We start from the raw sequence: 8,991 nt of genomic DNA, 5'->3' as shown, positions 1-8,991 counted from the left end.
CTTAACCCCCCCGTCAGTCCCTCAATACCCCCTGTCGCTGGAAGCCTGGGAGGGCATCCGCCCCATTATCGAGGGATTCATTGCACAAAAGCTAGTCCGCCCTCAGCGCACTCCCTGTAACACCCCTATACTGCCTGTCAAAAAGCCTCCTAAAAAGGACGAAGACCCTGTTCGTTGGCGCTTTGTACAGGATCTACGAGTTGTTAATCAGTATGTGGTCCCTCTTCATGCAGTAGTTCCTGACCCAGCTACTATCATCAGCCAAATCCCCTGGGATGCTGAGTGGTTCACTGTTATTGACTTAAAATCAGCTTTTTTCAGCATTCCTGTGCACCCAGACTCTCAGTATCTCTTTGGTTTCACCTGGGAGGGACAAAGTTATGTCTGGCAACGACTTCCTCAAGGCTACAGAGACAGCCCCACGATTTTCAGCCAGTGCCTCCGCCACGACTTGGAAGGTTTCACCAGTCCGCAGGGATCCACATTGGTCCTATACGTAGATGACATCCTATTAGGTAATCGCGAAGAAGCTGCCCTCCGCATCGATGGTAAGGCACTTTTATTATACCTACACACCAGAGGCCACAAGGTAGACCCTAAAAAGATTCAGTGGGTCTCACAGAAGGTCCGATATCTGGGCTTCCTGTTAACCCCAGAAGGAAGACAGATGGACCCAGCCCGCATAAAGACTATTCAAAACTGCCCTCTACCGAACACCAAGAAACAACTTCGAGGTTTCTTAGGATTAATTGGCTTCTGTCGCCCCTGGTTGCCGTCCTGCGGGGAGTTAAGCAAACCGCTCCACCGACTCACTGCTAACCTTGCTCCTGACCCTTTGCAGTGGTCCCCGGACACTATTCAAGCCTTTCAGTTACTCAAGGACAGTGTGGCCTCCTCCATGTCTCTCCGCCCCCCCAATTACAGCAAACCCTTTCACCTTTTTGTCCACGAGAGGGGCGGAATTGCTAGTGGTGTCCTTACCCAGCTGAGCGGGCCCCACCATTTCCCGCTTGCTTTTTACTCTCAGCAAATCGACCCTGTCGCTCAGGGAACCCCATCCTGCACCCGGACTCTGGCAGCAGCTGCCCTGCTGATCACAAAGGCAAAGAGCCTAACCCTGGGTCATTTTACCACGGTTTGGACCTCTCATGCCTTGTCAGCCCTTCTGCGTAGGGGCACAACCCAAGTCTTTTCGGCCCATCGTCAGCAACAGCTAGAGGCCGAACTCTTAGAAAACACTAACCTACTTTTTGAAAGGTGTGGACCCCTTAATCCAGCTACCTTGCTTCCTGACCTGCCAGTCCCCCAGGACCAGCACGACTGTGTAAAAGTAGTTTACAGCATCTTACAGATAAGAGACAACCTGTTTGACGTGCCACTGGACAACCCCGATTGCATCCTCTTCTCGGACGGAAGCTCCTTCTATGTTGATGGCAAGCGTTTCACTGGTTATGCTGTCACCTCTGAATGGGACATTCAAGAGGCCGCCTCACTGCCAGGCAACTGGGGAGCCCAAGCCGCTGAACTCTATGCCCTGGCCCGAGCTTGCCAGTTGGCCGCTGGTAAGACCGTTACCATTTTTACTGATAGCAAATATGCTTTTGGAGTTGTGCATTGTCATATCCACCTCTGGAAGTTTCGAGGTTTCCAGACAGCTGCCGGTAAACCCATTCAGCACCTCCCCCTCATCCACAAGCTTTTGGACGCCCTCCAAAAACCATCCGTCCTGGCTGTAGTTCACTGCCGGGCCCATACTAAAGATAGCAGCCCCGTTACCCGTGGGAATGCCCTGGCTGACGCCTCCGCCAAAAAGGCTGCCACCTTACCTTTAGCCATGCCCACATTGGCTATTGCAACCTCCTCCTTTACTCCACCGCACCCCGTACCAGTACCCGCTGCTGAACTAAAATCATGGGAAAGCCTCGGGGCCACTCTGGTCAAAGGGACCTGGCTTATGCCAAATGGCCGAGCCTGCCTCCCTCGCTCCACATACCCTGTGGCAGTTCGCTGGCACCATGATAAAGGGGGTCACTACGGCACGCACGCCCTCGTGGACACTATCGCTCGCTTTTGGTATGCTCCAGGCATTCAACCCTATTGCCTATCAATAGTGAAAGCATGCAGCACATGTCAGCGTAATGGACCTGCTCCACCTCTTAACAAAATTAAGGGTGGAAGACCTCCGCCTGCTGCTCCATTTCAACATCTTCAAATTGATTTTGTAGATATGCCAAAGGCTTTTGGGAAAAAGCACCTCCTTGTTTTGGTTTGCCCTCTGACTTCCTGGGTCGAAGCTTTTCCTACTGCTAATTGTACTGCTGCCACAGTGGCGAAGATTCTCCTTAGAGATATTGTACCCCGTTTTGGCATCCCTCTTGTGCTCGACTCAGATCGCGGACCTCACTTTACTGGTCATGTCCTTGGCCATTTAAAACAAGAACTGGGCATTTCACACTCCTTTCATACACCCTACCACCCCCAGTCTAGCGGGAAAGTTGAGCGTATGAATAGGGAACTTAAGTTTACATTGGCTAAATACTGTCAGGAAACAGAATTAAAGTGGCCTCAGGTACTTCCCTTGGTCCTGTTTCACCTTCGTACTCGCCCAACCCGCGCATTGGAATTATCCCCCTTTGAACTGCTCTATGGACACCCCCCTTTCAAAGGCGGGGCGCTACCACGTGCTGATGTTTCACTATTGGGAGGGAATCATATGACTGCGTGTCAGTTTCTCTCCCTACAGGCTCGCCTCCGTACCCTTTGGAAAGCCTCGCAGTTTTCCCAGACCGTGCCGCTGGAGGAACAAATCCACCCGTTCCAACCAGGGGACTTCGTCTGGGCCAAAAAGTTCGTTCGTGACGACACCCTCCAGCCAAGGTTTACTGGACCCCACCAGGTTCTTTTAACAACCCAGACTGCAGTGTTCCTGGAAGGACGCAAATCTTGAATCCACCACTCCCACGTCAAGCCAGCCGTAGTGGACCACAGTGACGGACCAGCAGCTCTTGTCACCACTGAGGACACTGCCTTCGACCAGTGGACCAGCTTACCTCTCTCAGACATTAAACTTAAATTAACTCGAAAAAAATGAGAGGACCCTTTATTCTGACAACTGTATGTTTTTTATGCTTTTTCAGTTTATTTTCTGCTTATGAAAATAATGCTTTTATTAGATATTCCCACGAGGTTAAAACTCGTATTTTAGGAAATAGAAGTAATTGCTGGGTATGTACTCAATTTCCAGTAAATGCAGCACAGGGACTCCCCTTCACACCCATTCCCCTAACCACTGCTAATATGACTTGGATGCCACCGACTAGAATAAAAGATCCAGTCCAACCCAATCTTACATGGGACAAAACAGAAGTGCCAATTAACAAATATCTCAGGGTAACCAATCAAACAGGATCACTGTGTTTTGTTAAAGAAAAAGGGTCAACTTTTGTGGAAACAAGTAAATGCAACATATATTTTAATGGCACCGCCTTTAGTAAAAATCTTGGCTTCAAGCCTTGCGCATCCCACTTATCCCATATGTGGATCCCTCACCCCGATCCAACCTTTTCAACTTTTTCATGGAGGGGCAGGTTTTCAAAGTCAGTTTTTAAAAAGCCCTGCTCAGATCTCAAAGGTGTCCAACTAATTGTTAAAGGATACACAATTGCCTTCTACAACTGCTCAAGCAATACTACACTGCCCTTTGAGGACAACACTACCAAATTGTGCCTCTGCAGTTCACACAACGATCCCTCTGCGTTACCAGGGAAACAGTGGTACAACGGGTGGTGGGTTACCTCCTACTTTAAGAAATGGAATACCCAAAACGCATTATATGGAACATACTGGGTGTGCGGGCCCAAGGCTTATTATTTTCTCTCCCCTGATTGGGCAGGGTCATGTTATTTGGCATGGCTAGCACCGCCTTCTCGGATCTCCCTCACTCCCCCTCATTTTCCCCACGTTCGTAACATCCGTGAAACTGACAGAGATATTAATCTCCGTGATGGTTTGTCCTGGCAGCGGTGGGCTGGTCACACTAGCTTGAAGGGTGCCATCATCCGTCTACAGGGACTATTAGAATCTTTGACCAATGAAACTGCAACCCTATTTAAGAACCAGGCCGGGAAAATGTCCCAGCTGCGCCAGTTGGCTTTGCAAAACAGAATGGCTTTAGATATGATGTTAGCAGCCCAGGGAGGAACTTGCGCCCTCATAAATGAAGAATGCTGTGTTTTTGTAAATGACACCTACTCTGACACTTTTCAACGTACCAAACACCTAAGGGAAATGGCTAAAAACTACTCCTCTGGCCAGCCACCTTATGATTGGTGGGGAGCCTTATGGAATTGGCTGCCCGGATTTGGGTGGGTTAAAAACCTCTTGGTGGGTGTTGTTGGGGCCATGGTAGTCCTTATAATACTGTGTTGCTGTATTCAGTGTGTCCCCTCCCTCATAAACTCATGTAAGTCAGTTTATTCTTTTCCCACTTCAGCTAAAAGCCTTACTCTCTTCGAATTGGCCCAGGCTAAAATTGCCAAGCGGCCCTTGAGATCTTGAAATAGGGTGTAGCTTTTTGATTAATAGTTATCTCAAAGCTACAAATGGAGGAATGTTGGGTCTAAACTTTTGGTGAACTTTGGAGCCAAAAAACACCCAGACTGGCCGTCTCTGCATAATCCTTTCTGAACCTTTTTTTGAACAAAGCACTGACCTGCAAACTACTCATGACACCCCCTTCCTCAAGTAGCCATTAGCTTTTTATCTCTATGCATTTACTTGTTAAACTTGCTCTTCCTGTAAAATCTTGATTGATTATGCATGACCATTATCTTTTATTAATCACTTTGTTTACTTCTGTGTATAAATATTGATGCTCACCCCTAATAAAGGGGCCACACTTATTCTAAAGCTTTGGGGTTAGTGTGAGCCCGTTGATCAACGCATTTGTGTCTGGTCTCTGACAGAATTGTGGGCCCATATTCCAACTCCGCACAACCTCGGGTGTTGGAGAGGTGAGTAAGGACTTGCTTTATTACCTAACACAAACATACCATTACACAACTTGTGATCTTTCTCCATAATGTAAGATGGGTTCTCCTGTTCTTTCAGCTAATCCGTTTGAAAGCAGTCAGTGTTCATTTCAAATCACATATCAGTCCTCCTCTGTCTAATCTGGCGATCTACCCAGGCAGTTACTACATAGCCAACACTGAATGCTACCAGTGTTATAAAAACAGTAAACATAGGTCAAAGATGGAGGTTTAATTCTTTGGGGTCACTTTCCCCTCTGTTATCTCTCTCTCTCAGGGGTTGATGCGGGGGGGGCTGGCACAATTTGCATAGTGGGGGTGCTGAGAGCCATTGAACCCTGTATATGATGGAAACCACTTCAAAGGCAGGGGTGTGGTAGCGCCCCTAGTTCCAGCACCCGTGGGTCTATGGAACAGATGAAAACTCGCTGGCTTTCCCAACGCCTGCTGTGTCAACATGGGTACCGTGTTCCCACTGTTCTTAGTGCAGCTCACCCCTCCAGGACTGGCACAGAGTCTCCAGGACTGAAAGATTAATCTTTAATTAAAGATGGTCACATGATGAAACCTCTGGGAATACATCCAAGCACAAGAGGCAACCCTACCTGCCCTGCTCGGGCTGCGCATTGCATCACCCATCAGAGTTCAGTCTGACTTAACTGTGTTTTTGTTGCATTCCACCTTCTTCAGGCTATTGCAGAGGGAGACCATCCACCGACAGAGCTGGTTTAGGTTGCCTTGGCTCCTTGCCTCTTTTCTTTTCCCCTAGACCCTTATTTACTGGGCTTATCTTTCTCTTCTCCAGCAACCCCTCACTGCCACTGCCCCCTGTGACCTCTGGCGAGGACTGTTCTGCACATTCCACCCTTCCCCTTGCTTCTCCGCATAGCTCGCATTCTTCCTGAGGGCCCTGTGCTCCCAGAGGAAGGAACCACTCCAAACAAGCTGAGCCTGTTCCTCCTAATTCCTCTGGCCTGTTTGACTCAACACTCGCCCCCTACCCACAATTGAAACTTTCCTGCTAGCAGCACCACCTCTGCCTAGCTAGGGGGTTGTGAAAGGTAAGGACTGATACCAGCTGAGCATGGACAAGGGGTTAGAGGTGCAGTCATTGGCTCTCAGATGTCTGAGGCACCATATGGGGGTGATGGTGGACCCTAAATGAGAGACCCTGGTGAAGATGGAGTTTGGGTGTTTGAAACGATGGGGAAATAATCTCTTGTGTGTAGTTTGTGGGTGAATTTAGTGCTGGGCTGGAAGAACTCAACTCAAGCCAACTAGTATGGGCAGCCCTACACTTCTGGGCCTGTGCCCTGCTATCCTGACCTATCAACTCCCCCTGCTACTCAACACCTGGGTCTCACTGGAGCAGAGACTGGGCCATGGTGTTGGATGACCCCCATAAATTGGGAGTAGGATGAGGCCGCCTTCTTCAAGCCAGGATTTGATCTTAGCCAGGTCTCTAAAGAAGAACAGCTGGTTCACTAACCCACTGCACCGCCCAGCTCCCCTAAACAACTGCAATGGTGCCACGATTCAGTTTCTGTGATCTAAATGTTAAGTAGGCGATAGCAACAAGTATACATGGAATGGAGTTGTATTTAGACCCAGCATGGGGTTGAGAGTTATAGTTATGGGCCAGGTCTCCAAGGACTGAGAAACTCAAAAATGTTTTCCTTTCAACGTCCTACAATAGGTCATGGGTCTGGGTCCTGTGCTGCCTGTTGGCCATGCTATTCAGACAACTGGGGACTAGATTGTGAGTCCTAGGCTGAGTCCTAGGTAACCTAAAAATGTCCCGGAACAACCATTTGGGAAGTGACGAGACTGGCACTTACAATCACGTTGCTAGTTAACTCCAGTTGACAGCCAATTAACTTGTATTAAGAGCAAAATCTCTAGTCTGGATTCATGCAATCCCAGTGCTAAAACATGGGTCTGTGAATTTGGTGGCACAGTTGTCTGAAACAAGGTTAATGTGGCCTAGGGAATGGTGATGTTGCACAAGAAGGAAAAGAAGTCAGCTTGACTCTCCAATCCAGGGAGAGTTTGCAGGGCTGGCAGTTGGGCAGGAATATCTTGTTACCTGTTGACTGAGCTTGAGTGATAGTCAGACCCAGAATTAAGGTGCAGTCACACCTGGCAATAACGCGTCCTGCCATAACGTGAAATCACATATAACACGATCACAGGTTGGCTCCCCTTTAAAGTATAATACAGTACGGTTCTGTACCAATGGTCTCCAACACCATGGCTGGGGAGAGAAGCTGCAGCCCCGCACCTGCCGGGGACAGAACTCCGGGGCTGCAGGCGCCGATGCTCTCTGTCCCAGCAGGCACGGGGCCGCGGCTTCTCTCTAGCTTTAAAAGGAGCTGCAGCTCCCCACCTGCCGGGGACAGAGAACTCTGGGGCTGCGGTGCGGGTGCTCTCTGTCCGGCAGGCGCGGGGCCACGGCTTCTCTCTGGCTTCAAGAGGAGCTGCGGCTCCCCACCTGCTGGGAAAAGAGAGAACGGCGTCTGCAGCCCCAGAGTTCTCTGTCCCTGGCAGGCTGGGAGCCATGGCTCCTCTCCCCTGCTGGGCGCTAGGGGCACCAGGCAGCGCACATCAATGCACCGCATTAGGGACCACTGACAAACCCCGCTATACCGCGACCCCGCATTTAGCGCGATTAAAGTTTTTGGACCCCAAACATCGTGTTATAGCGGGGTTTCACTGTACTTTGCAAAACAGAACCTCCCTTGAAGAGCATCCATTTCCTTCCAACGTATTTAAAAAGAAAGTCGACCCATTCCATTGTACAGCTTTTCTCTTGAACAGCTTCATGGCACAGGTTTTAATGGATACTACAGAGCTGTAACCATCTGTGTTTGCTACCTCATCATGCACAAGAAATATAAAACAGTGAGATGCACAGTGAGATGTCTGGCCCTGTATGGCTGTTCTTATGCAAGTGATGTTAAAACATGGCCCTGTCTCCTTCATTCCCCGCACCATGTGCATTTCTGATATTATTCATCATACTGCTGCCACAAACCAGTGGGAAAGTGGTTCTCCATTTAAATATCCGATTGCAGCATTCCTAATATACTCTGCTTAGATCCCTCTCCCCAGATATTTGACGTTCACATCCAACCATAGTAACGTATGCTGCATATACCATGGAAACATTTATATCCCCATCCTTGATAATGGGGCAGTGTGGTCCAGTGGGTAAAGCAGGACCTTGGCAGCTAGAATAGCTAGGTTTTCATTCCTGTCTCTGACACTGATCTGCTTTATCACCTTGGACTTAAAACACAAGTGTTTTGAAGGGGATATAAACCCTCTGGCTTCAGGGCTGGAGACAGCCCCTGACTAACAAGAGTTAGGAAGACATTTCCCCAGCGGGAGGTTTCCCCAAAACTCCCTATTGCATGGCTTTCTCAGAGGCAGCCAGCACTGTGTGGAGGCTGGGAACCGGGCTAGAGACTCAGATGCTTATAGCAATTCTTGGGTTGCAAATTTCCTTGCAATTCCCTGAAAGCCTGACTGATGCCTTAGTCTGGGCATTCTCCAGAGCCTCATGGTCCTTCTTTGTGATCTCAAATCCTCTCCCAGAGACGGAGGGATGCGGCTTTGGATTGATGCTGGTTTGGAGCCAGGATGGGTCAGCCCCATCCCCCTCCTCAGAGTGATGGCAGCGCACACTAGAGCCAGCAGGAGCTGCATCGAAGGTCAGAGGCCATGACTGATGTGCGTGAAAGTAAGCAGGGAGTGGAAGGTAATCGCTTTGGTATTGTCTCCAGGAACTGGAGGAATTAAATCTTCCCAGTGAAAGAAACAGCTGGGAGAGAGTAATGGTCATTGATGGCTTAATTAATACTGTACATTGAGCCTCATTCAAATGGAAGACTGCCCACAATTTCATAACAATACAATGTAACTAACGCAATAAGGGAGGTGAATGGCATTCATAGGCTGC

This window comes from Gopherus evgoodei, chromosome 11, assembly GCF_007399415.2.
Source record: "Gopherus evgoodei ecotype Sinaloan lineage chromosome 11, rGopEvg1_v1.p, whole genome shotgun sequence".
In the NCBI taxonomy this organism is placed as follows: domain Eukaryota; kingdom Metazoa; phylum Chordata; order Testudines; family Testudinidae; genus Gopherus; species Gopherus evgoodei.
The sequence above is the reverse complement of the archived record's forward strand: the minus strand, read 5'-3'. Positions refer to the sequence as shown.